Source organism: Carcharodon carcharias, chromosome 2 (assembly GCF_017639515.1).
Source record: "Carcharodon carcharias isolate sCarCar2 chromosome 2, sCarCar2.pri, whole genome shotgun sequence".
Classification (NCBI taxonomy): domain Eukaryota; kingdom Metazoa; phylum Chordata; class Chondrichthyes; order Lamniformes; family Lamnidae; genus Carcharodon; species Carcharodon carcharias.
Window position 1 is genome coordinate 157658813 of NC_054468.1, and position 12844 is coordinate 157671656.

Consider the following 12844-nt stretch of genomic DNA (forward strand, 5'->3'; position numbering starts at 1 on the left):
CTGGCCTCCTAGATGAGGGCCAACAGCACCATTTTTGAGCTCATCTTACAATAATGCAGTTCAAAAAACAAGCTAGAAAAAAGTTGTTCAGGGAGGTGTCTCTGGGTGTGAGGGAGGAGTTCAGCACAGCAATTCTTGGTCGATTGAAAGGACATTCTATAATTGTCCTGCTCAAACCATGGAGAGCATGACTCAGCTGAGTGCTGGACTTGATGGCCTAACCCACAATGAATGAGCTTGGCTCCTTTACTAATGGCATACATTCAGGAGAGAATCGATTACATTTAGGTGCTGCGTGCATATGATCTTAGTTGGCATCTCATCCTTACAGAGGTTTGTGAGAATGGATGTAGGGTCAAAAAATCAATGGCCATGCCTGCTTCACAGAGGCAGCATGGACCCTACAAGCTTCCATGCTCCCAGAACACTGGACATGGCATTTAAGGCACCATGCTGGCAGTCAAGACATAAGTGCAAGAACTGGGAATCCATAGTTACTGTCGAGGCCATTGGAGGACAACCTACACAAAGTTGACTGTGGCTCCTAGGACTTGGGTCTTTTGACCCTAATGAACAACCTCATTGTGAATTCGCAATCTCATCTTAGTGGAAATATCAGACACCTCTTGTCCTCTAGAATGATATTATCCTGCAAGGGGTGGCCTTGGTATGTGATGTGCAGACTAAGGGAAAGTCAAGGGCTGGAGACTGGATTCCTGCCTTGTATATGGAGGGAGACCATTCCATGGGAATTGCCATTAATTGCTCAATTGTATATGTTCGCAGATACAAGGAGGAATGGAGCATCCAGGCTGCAGGCAATGCTGCCTTCTTGGTAGCTTTGATTAGAATGAGAAGAGCTGCTCGCTAATTGGCACAGCTCAGAGAAGACCGTTGCCCTGAAGAACAAGAGTTGGCTGGGCTCCAGGAAGCCCCAGAGGCTGATGAGCTGGGGAAAATCCATGAAGACATTTGGTACAACCAAGGGTCTACACAAGACACAGCTCATACATGGAGATGAGCGAAAGATAGTGCCACAGGTGCCTTAACTAGCCTAGGGATGTGGTAGCTCATATTTGTCACATTCTCTGTGAGGAACTGAAACTGCATGGACTTGGGGGGCATACAATGCTGGTTGCTCTGAAGGTTACTGCTGCACTGAACTTTCTTGCCTGTGGGTCTTTCCAGGGCTCCACTGGGGACCTTTATGGAATCTCACAGTTGGTAACACAGAAGGCATAAGGGCAGTGACAGATGCCATTTTCAGTAAAGCTCACCATTACATGCAATTCTGCATGGATGAAGCAAGCATGAAGAATGCATCTGAAGAGAAATACAATGTTGCACATTCCACCACAAAGTCCTGAATGGAGTACACTGCTGGTCTCTTAAAGATGCGTTTCTATTGTTTAAACTGCTCAGTGGGGCTCTACAATACTTACTGCAGAGTGTACTACATCAGTGTTGTTCACTGCACCCTTCATTACCTGGCACTGCAAAGGAAGGATGTGTTGCCACAGTGAGACATGGAGAAGCTAGATGTCTGCTCAGATGAGGAGGTCATTAAAGGCGATGAATCTGAAGAAGACGAGGCTTCAAATGAGCCACATGAGGATGCCATTGCATTGGCATGATGCAGCAAACCTGCCCATGCCAACTTCATAGCTACAAGGTTCCAGAATGAATAAGGTGAAGACAGATTGATATGAGTGCACTTAGCACTCCACTAGGACACATTCTTAAGCAGCTACACACAGTGCAGTCCTTTCAACCATGGCGCCAACAAGTCAGTGGCCTTGGAATCCTTCAAGAGGCTGAAATGCTATTGCCCACATGGATGTACTCATGCTTGCATGACAACAGCTTAGCAAGGTGGCCCCTAAGATGAAAAGCATTTTTCAATGGTTAGCGCTTGACCACCTCAAGAGGGAGCTACATCAGGACAGCACCACCTGTAATACTATAGCTTGCACCCAAAGCTGTGAGTTATTTTAGCATTGCCCTCACAGAGTGGTTCAGCAGGGCCATCAAATGTTTATTGACAAACACTCATTACCCTCCATTTGTTGGAAGTCCACCAAGTCTATGTCCTGCATTGCCTTCGTATTTGGGAGAGATGTGGCCAGTCAGTTTTGACACAGCAGTCAGTGATAGGTTATTCCCTTCATAGATATTGTTGAGCACTCAGGAGATGTACCACACCATTGCTTTCATACCATTACAGTCCTCAAATTGGCCTTTGTGAGATGGACAATCATTTCTAGAAACTCTAAGTCAATGAGTGCATAGTCAGGCCATGAATTACATATTGATTTGTGTTCTGTTCCTTCACAGGGGGATTCCGTGCAGCACTGTTCAGGAGCAAACGACCATCCTCACAGGCAAGTGTATGAGTTCATCAGGAAAAGCACATACCTTGGGCAGCACACACTCATTCCCATCTAGCAGACATTTTGAGTGTCATCGAGTTGAACCACCTTCCATTGCTCAGTGTCATACATGGGGAGAGTGGGGACTAATAAAGGAATAATGTTCAGCCTTAAATGGAGAGACAAAGTTACACTGCAGGGAGGCATGAAAGGGCATGGTGCTTACCGATGACTACTACTTTAACCAAAACCTCATAGTCAAAATAAATGCCATTGCAAAGTGCAATTGGGTGAAAAGACTCCAATGTTGGTTGCAACAAATTGTTATGGGATCCACAAACTGCAGACTTCATTGCAACAGCGTCAGAATAATCACTAACCTTGGTGAACAGTTCTCATGAGGGCACATAATGTCTGCCTAAGATGCAAGTGTTACACATGTCTTGTTCAGCCACTATTTCATATGGACAGTGCCTTTGTCGTAGATTCAGAACTAAAGACGATTCACTGTGTTGAGATTGAATGAGATTTAATTAAACTGAGGGACAAAATTGAAGATAATTTGGGGGGGGGATTCATTTTGTCCCCTTGAATGAATGGGTGACCTTGAATCATATCGATTAGCCATTCAATACTTGAGATTTGGAGAGGGGCAAATGCAAAATATATTTACAATATTGCAGGTTATGTACAGTGAACGAACACCCATGCCACCATTGTGCATTCAAAACTTATTTTTTCTAGATCAATTGCTATGTCTAGGTGCAGCCCCGACATACACATTAGAAGTGGAACCTGCTGACTGCAATGCCCTGTTGTCTGAGATGACTTTGACGGGTGCCCTCTGGATGGCCCCGGCCAGCTGAAAGTCTCCTACTCTGAGGCAGGTGCACCCTCCTGGGCCTGACCTGCTGGAGTTGATGGGGTCACAGGCAGAGGGGATTTGGAGTGGCAGGACACTCTTGGAGTGTGCTTGGTGGATGCCTCCAGAGTGTCTGGCTGGTGCCCCTCCTCCTTTTGGGTGCCTGAGGGCCCCTCCCTGACTCCTGAGGAGAAGGGACACCTAGAGGGAGGTCGAGGTGACCCATCCCCCTCTCACCTAGCCACTGCTTGCTGGAGGAATGGTGTGCAGGTTGGACTGCAAATCCAGCTGGACCTGGGTCTCCAAGGTGGCTGCCACCCTTCCCATGGAGACTTCAATGCGCTCGCATTCCGGAGCCACGACATCAGAGAGAACGTGTTTGGTCTCCTCCATCCTTAGTTCTAGGCTGGTGAGGGCCTCTGACAACTCTGCCTGATGTTCCCCTGTCTTTGCACCTCCAATATTTCTCCTAGGACTGGTTGCACAGGCTCATCATTGGACTTGCACACAGCAGGCGCCTGGTCTCCTGCAGTCCTCCGTGTATGAGAGCCCTCAGCTGTCACTGTCTCCGCCTGCTGTGGACCTGTGTCCATGAGGTGGTCACCAGATTATGACCCCGATCTTACTCTAGAATTTGGACCCACTGAGGTATGTGTATCTGCGCTGAGAGAGGGTGCAGGTGAAAGCAGTGATGGGCCTTTCTCGGATGCTCCCTCTGCCTCCTTATCTGAGGTGCTCTGGGGCGTGAGGCTGAGGCGCTTGCTGTAACTATTCCTCTGCTCTTTCTGGCTGGTGGCTGGAATAGAGAGAAGAGATAATTAGTGATTGACTCGGCGGGCTCCAACATAATAGGTCATTCAAAGTCATTGTCATCACATGGCTGATGTCTATTAGATGGCCCCTCACTGACTTGTTAGGGGAAGGTCAATCTTGCCTTCTGCGCAGGAATAATCTCTGTGCTCACCAGCAAGCTACGCTGTTTGTTTCTTGTGAGTGGAGAATGTCCTGAGCTCTGGGGTACCCACTCTGGTATTTGCTCTTTCCTGTCAGTTGGTGGGGGGGGTGGTGGTGGTGGTGGTGGTGGTGGTGCAATCTTATGCTACATAAAGACAGATGGATTAATTATGAACACTGGATGTTGCCGAGTCTTAAGGGGTTGAGTTACAGGGAAAGATTAAACAGGTTAGGACTTTATTCCTTGGAGTGTAGAAGGATGTGGGGAGATTTGATAGAGGTTTACAAAATTATGAGGGGTACAGGCAGAGTAAATGCGAGTAGGCTCTTTCCACTTATATTAGCAGAGATAAAAACGAGAGGACATGGCTTTAGGGTGAAAGGGGAAAGATTTAGGGGGAACATTAGGGGGAACTTCTTCACTCAGAGAGTGGTGAGAGTGTGGAACGAGCTGCCATCTGACGTGGCAAATGTGGGCTTACTCTTAAATTTTAAGAATAAATTGGATATATACATGGATGGGAGAGGTCTGGAGGGTTATGGACCGGGTGCAGGACTATACGATTAGCGGAATAATATTTCGGCACAGACTAGAAGGGCTGAATGGCCTGTTTTCTGTGCTGTAGTGTTCTATGGTTCTATGGTTCTATGGATGAAAGAGCAGTTCAGAAGTAACAAACATATTGTGTGTGCTGAGCCCTCCCCAGCAAGAGATTAAGACACTGTTTGTGCAGGATCTTACAAGAGATAGTGATCTTAAGGTGGCTGGCAGGTATTCAGTGCTGATGTCCCATCTGCTGATAATGTGTGACATCCCTGTGGACTGGAACCCTTAGACTGCCTGATGCCCAAATGAGAGTGAGAGTTTGGAGTGAGTTGAAGTTTCACTTACCCTGGTGGAGCAGAGCAGATCATTCATTTGCCTCCTGCACTGCAGGGCGGTCCTTTTTTGTCTGCCGTGGGTGCTGACCCCCCTGGCAACCTCCTCGTGGGACAGTGCAGTCAGGCTGGAGGACCTCCTGCTCCCAACCCTCGGAAAGAGGACCTCCCACTATTATGACATGGCAGATGATGTGTGCCAGGTGGACCAAATCCATAAGGGAAACTCACGCTATCACAACAGTTTTGCAATTTGTATTTAATACAAGATGTGTGCAGTGAATTTGGAAGTAATAAGTCCACTAAGACTTTTAAAAAAAATTAAATTAAAATATTTATTAACAAAATAAAAGATTTCAAGCACATACATATGACTACAATTACTTACTAGTATAACAAATCCTAAAATTCCTAATTAACCTAACTCCCCATTACACACCCACTTTTAGGCAACAGTCCAAAATTGATTTTAGATTTAAAACCAAATCAGCAAGTTAACACAGTACCCACTTGACAGTGGAATTTCAAATGGTTTTCTCCAACTTCAGTTACTTTACGTAGCAGACTTATGTACAAATGGCTGGAGACTTCTTGAAAGCTATTTCACACACTCCTGTTAGACCTTCCATGACCTTTTCCTTCATTCTGCTTTATATATGTTTCTCTCTTTAATGTAAATTTTATTGTTCCATATGTCTTTGAAACGGTATCTTCCTCATAATATAAAAACTTTCATGTTGCCAATATTGTCAGTAACCTTTGGGGTAAAATAAACACATTCCTTAGCCTTCCTTATCTGGCTAGTTGTAAACATCCCTTTGCAATTCAACAATCCCTTCATTTATCTAAAAATGTAAATTCCCTTCACACCTTACATGCTAAATCAGCATCCATGTTTACCCATTAGTATGTCAAGCACATTTCTACACCTAGCTTCTTTTGATAACTTCAATTTTCAGTCTGCTTGACTCCAAATATAATTAAATCACATTGACCGAACCACCGATACTCACCCCCATAAACCTACTTCACAATAAACCAGAAAAATATTATCATCACACTGCCTTTCTTGGACGGCCTGGAGCGGACTCCTCAGGTAGGCCTTGCTGAACCATAGAGCCGAGGGTTTGTTGCATTTGGTTGCTATGGTAATGCCGGTGTTCAGCCCACATCTGGCCTGCAGTGAGTGTTTTTCTGCGTGGGTGCTGTTTAAATATGTACCAGGACCTTCAACCCCATGAGGTGATATAGGGAAGGATGAACCACTACGTGCCCCACCACAAGATTCGATGAGCTCCTCATTGATGCATAATTAATGAGCTGAAAAGTGGAAAAATCAGGTGCAAAAAACTTCCCTGCAGCCCAGCGGGAATTGTGCTAACTTTCCTGCCCGCCACTACAGGTAGCCTCCAGAATGGAAAATTCCTCCGTGGGTCTATCTTCTCTGGAGATTATAAGAATGAGAGGTGATCTAATTGAAACATATACAATTCTGAACTGGCAATGGCAGGGGAGACACTATGAAGTTGTTTCTCCTCGCTGGGGAATGTAAGAATCTAGTCTCAGGATAAGGGGACAATCACTTGGAGCTGGCATGAGGGGAAATTTCTTCACTCAAAGGGTTGTGAATCTACAATTCCTTATTCCAGAAGGTGGTGGATGCTCCACCATTGAAAACACTTACAGCTGAGATAGACAGATTTTTGGTCTCTTGGCAAATCAAGGGATATGGGGAGCAGACGGGAAAGTGGAATTGAAGCTTGAAGACCAGTCATGATGACAATGAATGGCTTGATAGATCATATGGTTTTCTACTGTTCCTTTTTCTTAGGTTCTTATGTTCTTAATTGCCACACAAAAGTTTAGAACAACATTAGACCTCGTGGAATTGGGGTGATAGATGAGCATGGATTGAGGATTGGTTATTGGACAGAAAACAGAGCAGGTATAAATAGACATTTTGGGTATACTGTAAGGATCAGTACATAGGCCGTGGCTATTTGCAGTCTATATTAATGACTTAGATGAAGGGGCTGCGAGTAACAAGTTAGGTGCTATGTTAGCTTTTGGTTACAAAGTGAATGAGTATAAGAGCAAAGAAACCTTATTACAATTGTGCAGAATATTAATGAGACCACACCTGGAGTACTGTGTGCAATTTTGGCCTCCTTTCCAAAGTTCCCAAAAATGGTTGCCTCAGGGGGATTGCAATGAAAGTTCCTGGGATTAGGAGGTTATTCTAGGAGAAGAGATTGAGTAGACTAGGCCTATTTTCCCAGGAATTTAGAAAAATGATTGGGGTTCTCATTGAAACATATAACATGCTTAAGGTATTTGACAGAGTAGATGATGAGAAAATGTTTCCTCTGGCTGGGGAATCTAAAACTTGAAGTCACAGTCTGAGAATAAGGGGGCAGCCATTGTAATAAGTGTAGTAGCGAGCGTGGATATAGACGTTTACCCGCCAGTTGTAATGGTGGGCGTTCACGCCATATCGTCCACTTCCCACCTCATAAATTATGTAGTCATGGGAAACACACTGGATCGCTGGTGGCAGCCCTCTGATTGGCCCGCCATGCTGTTACCTTGCTGATTCCTCACGCCAGGTGCCATATTTAAAATGCATGCTTGCATGCTTCTCAATGCTTGCAGCCCAGGACTGCTCCACTGAAGACATAGCCCCAAAATCCAGGAAGATTGCAGCCCTTTGATTCAGTGACGCACCCTGGGACACCTGGATGCCATGGGCTCCCGCTGCGAAGTCCTGTACGTCCTCTATGGCCCCAGGAGGCCCATCAGTCTCACTACTCTGGCTTGGGAGGTGGTGACAGAGGTGGTCAGTGCCAACGCTGCACACAAGAGGTTGGCCATCCAGTGCAAAAAACAAATGACATCTCATCCATGCTGCCAGGGTAAGTGAACCGTCTGATCAATCTCAGCTCACCCACTCACAAGCCCATCACACATTCACTGGCATCTCACTCACTGCCAACTCAAGGGACATCACCACTCACTCTCTCACACGCACACCCTCACACCTCCATCTGGCTTCATCTCCTCTGGAGACTGACTCCTCATCTCATCCATGGGCCCACTCAGCACACACGCATGGCTGGCATCCTTCTCATTTGGTCTGGCATGCACCTTGCTCACAGTCTCTCCATCTGTCTTTATGCAGGACAAGGTTGCACACAATTACCCGGGGAGGTCCCAGATGGGGTCGGGTGGTGGGGGGGTGAGTTGGGGGGTGGGAGCACTGGACTTCGTTCCAGAGTTGAGCATTGGAGGGGGTGTCAACCATTCCTGCGGTGATGGTGAGGTCAGTAGCGAGCACACACGTGAGAATCCTGCACCACATCCCTCTGTCAATGGTACTTTGAGTCCACTGTTCTGTGTTCAACAGGACTGCCAAGCACTACTAATCTCCACTTTCTCTTTTAGGCACATTTGACACGTGGGCCTCAGTCAACCTTCAGCCTGACCCCAGTGCCGAGAGCACCTCAGACGAGGACCCTGAGGGCAGCACCATTGAACACCTGTCACGGCGCTCACCCACACCCTCCACCAGCAGAGTGACACACACCTTGGTGGGATCTTGATGTAGATCACAATCTGGTGAGTACACCACACAATCTGTTCCACAGCACTGGAGGAGTTGTGCAATTCTTCCATCTCCTCCTTAGCCAGGTCCTCCCCCTATTGCAGTACCAAGTTGTGTAGCACGCAGCAAGCTACGATGTTGTGCAATACCCTCAGTGGACTGTAATGCAGTGCTCCACCAGACCTGTCAAGGCACTGAAGCCTCATTTTCAAGATGCTGATCATTTGCTCCACCAAATTCCGGGTCGCGGCATGAGCCTCATTATGCTGTCACTCTGCTGCATTCTGAGGCTGCTGCATGGGTGTCATCAGCCATGTCATCTTTGGATAGCCCTTTTCCCCGAGGAGCCAACCATGCACACTCTCTGGACCCTGGAGGATGTCAGAGATCTGAGACCTGCGAAGGATGTAGGAGCCATGGAAACTCTCTGTGAATCATGCATAGACCTGTAGGATGCATTTGTTGTGGATGCAAACCAGCTGAACATTCAGCAAGTGGAAGCCCTTGTTGTTGCCGTTGTTGACTGTTTGTTGCCACAGAAATCTAAGCACCATGTGAATGCAGTCGATGGCACCATGCGCCTGTGGGAAACCTGAGACCTGTGTAAATCCCAGCATTCTTGTTTCCTGGCTTTCCTGATCCCCGTCGAAATATACAAAGTTCTGTGCCTTCACAAAGCTGGCCTCTGTGATCTCTCGGATGCACTTGTGCATGGAAGCTTGTAAGATCCTGCACAGGTGATCTGTGGAGCCCTGGAAGGAGCCATTGGCATAAAAATTGAGTGTCGCAGCCACTTTCACAGCCACTGCCAGTGGATGTCCTCCATATCTCCGTGGCGCCAAATCCTGCAGCAGGTGGCATATGGAACCCACCAGTTCCTTAGTCATGGCAGTCTTCGATGGCACTGGTTCTCAGTCATCTGTAGGAATGACAAGTGCTGTCTATAGACCCGAAGCACATACGAGCAACAGATGCCTGTGGATCTTCAGCTGCATGCACTACAGGCCCTGCCGCCCCTTCATTTGAGGGAGGTGCTCCTTCCTTCGCTGAGCCAGGGGCCTCTGCCGCTCTCTTCTTCTTCTCCGCACCCTGTAAGCCATGAGGCATACCGCTAAATCACCAGGCTCCATGTTCCTGATGTTCTTGTGCTGCAGGACCAAAGAAAGAGAGATTAGTGAGTTAGCATATGTGCCCTAAGAACCTCTCTTTGTTAAGTCTGAAGACCCTTTCACGCATGCAGGAGAATGCTGGCCACTACTTGGATGGGCAGTGTGTAGTGCGCTCATTGGCTGTCCAAAACCCCACCCACTTGACCGATTGGTGGCAGCTTCGGCCACTGGACTGCGCACTGTGTTCTCAGCTCAGGTGCAGTCATTCTCCTAACCTGCACTGCAAGTCTGTGCTGTTAGCTTGAATGATGATGGATATTGACCAAACCTTAAAGACTTTGCAAGGGGCTCTGAGCGCCTCCACCAGTGAGTGTGTCATGGCTACCTTTCACAAGGGGATTGTGCAACTTGCCCAGCTGACCAATTGTTCTGGTGCCCACAGAAACACACACTAATTTGCAGTCTGCTCCCGAGAGGTGCAAAGTTCTGGAGCATTTGCTGGCACTTGCACACTTTTGAGTTGCTTGAGTGGGCAGGAAATCTCCAGAGGCCTGACTCCAGGCATGTGAATGGAGATGCTGCTGAACGGCCTCAGCTTCAGAAGAATGATCACTTTTGACAAGCTCTGCGAAGTGCAGGGCCACTTCCCTCACCTCCAACTCCACCCCCACCCCCCCGGCATATACTTGTGTACTTCCTTCTGCCTGTGCTGCCTTGTCCTCCCACCACCCGTCTCCAGCCTAACCCGCACTGGAGCCCTTGCCCTTGCCCCGGCACTGCACTGCAAGCCAGCCAGGATTAAGCGATTATGCTTGTGTCCCCCCGAATACGTTGTGCCTCTTCCTTGATGTCCTTATGGGCGATGCTCACAGGTGCTGTACAAGGTTGTGTGCACTCACCTCCAAGTTCCACTCGAAGTTCTGCTTGCCAGGTGCATGCATTTTAAAGGCAGTTGTGAAGCATGCTGTTTGGAAGTCACACCAATGTGGGTAGTAAATTTGACATGGGGGGATGATCCCGACGAGCAGGGCTTATAATGAGATGCTAGAGTATTGAAATTAGGTTCTCGATATGTGGGAAGGTGGGAAGTGCAGCCACCATTGGCGGATGGAACGGACGAAAGCAAACTGGTTTCACGACGACGTGAAGCTGATTTTTGGCCGCTGTGCCACATTGTCGGCTCACGCCCGCCATGATAGCCGCCGCCAATAGGATCAGATGATTCTGCCTGAGGAGAAATTCACTCAAAGGGTTGTGAACCTTTGGAATTCTCTACCTCAGTGAGCTGTGGGTGTTTAGTTGTTGAGTACATTCAAGAGATGTTTACAGATTTTTGGGCACTAAGGGAATTAAGGGATATTGTAGGATAGTGTAGGAAGGTGGCATTTAGGTGGAAGATCAGCCATAATTTTGTTGAATGATGGAACAACTCATGCTCAGGGAATCAGTTTGAGACAGACTGCTTGCCAAGAAGTGTCACAGACATGGCAGAAATAGGTTCCATTAAATAAGTTAAAAGAAGGGAGCAAAGAAACAGGCTCTGAATTAAAGAACAAGTTGCAGTTAGCAGACTGACTGTACTGGGGCTTCTGGGGCAAAGGTACCCCTTTGGAGCAGTGGTGTTTTGCTTGGCATGGCCATAGGTCTGAAAGTGTGCTTATGAGCTGGTGTTGAATCACTCAGGAATCCAGGCGGGAGGAATCTCGGAAAGCGAGATTGAAACCCTGTGAGTGTGTTCAAAACCCGTGGGCCACTGTTAAAGCTGTCCAAGTGGGAGAGACGTTTAGAGAGAATGCCAAGGCAGAATTTTCAAAGGTGAAGATTGGAAACCCTCATGAGAAAGATGACGATTCGGTGAGATTGGTTGGCTCACGGTGGGGCTAACTTCTGAGTGATTTCTTGAGAATTCCATAAACTCTGTCTTGGTTGCATCGGTCATTTACTCTGCTGTGTGGTGTGTTTGACCACAGTTTGTCTGTTAATTCATATGTACCACATGGTTAACTTGAATATTAGAGTATAAGATGCATATTGTAAATTATTTTATCTTTTTGAACATGTGTAGGAAGTTTTGTTCTTGTTTGTTCAAAACCTGTGGGCTAGATTTTACGCTCCCACCCCTCCAAGCGGGTTCTGAGGCGATGGGGCACATGAAATTGCGTGGACAGAATTCCGTCCAGGATCCCGTCCACCCCGATCTGGTCATGATTTTACGTTAGGGCGGGCAGGGCCTCAGACGGGAAGCCTGGCTTTGCCCCAATTGAGGCCCTTAATTGGTCACTTAAAAGCCTTTTCCCACCCAGTCTCAATTTTTGGGCTGGCGGGTGGATGACAGCAGGGGGGCAAACTTGAAAACAGTGTTCGATCTCAGGAGGGAAGTGGCGGGGATGGGGGGAATTGCCTCTTATCAGAAGCCTCCTTCTGACTGGTGGCACCCTCTCCTTAAGGCCCAGTGTTCTCTGACCTCCCTCCCTCTGCCTGGCTTATCCCCCAGGACCCTGAACACAGGCCCCCAGGCCTTCCCTACCCTGCCCACCATGGGACCCTGCCCCTTCCGGTTCTCAGCACTTCGTTCTAGACAGCTCCCTGCAGTGCCTTTTCTGGCCACTGCAGCACTGTTCCTGGAGGGAGCGGCGAGCTGCCAGCTAATCTGATGGGCCGGATCTTTCAATCTGTGAAAGAACAACATGGAAGAATTAACAGATGGCCCTTAAGGAGGGAGGCGGGGGGAGGGAGGGCTCAGTGGTTGGGAAAAAGGATGGAAAAGGGGATATGGCAGGGAATAAAAAGAATAATAAATGAGTAAAGATGTAGCTATGGGTTTCTGCATCGGCCCCAATTATGCCTGTCTCTATTTGGGATGTGAAACATTTCTTGATCTTGTCCTACTCAGGCCCCCTCTCACAATTCTTTTTTTTCATTACAATGATGACTGTTTCAGTGCCGCTTTATGCCTGCATCTGGATCTGGACAAATTTGTCAATTTTGCTTCCAATTTCCATCCCTCTATCACCTTCGCATAGTCCACCTCTGACTCTTCCCTTCCTTGACCTCTCTGTCTCCATTTCTG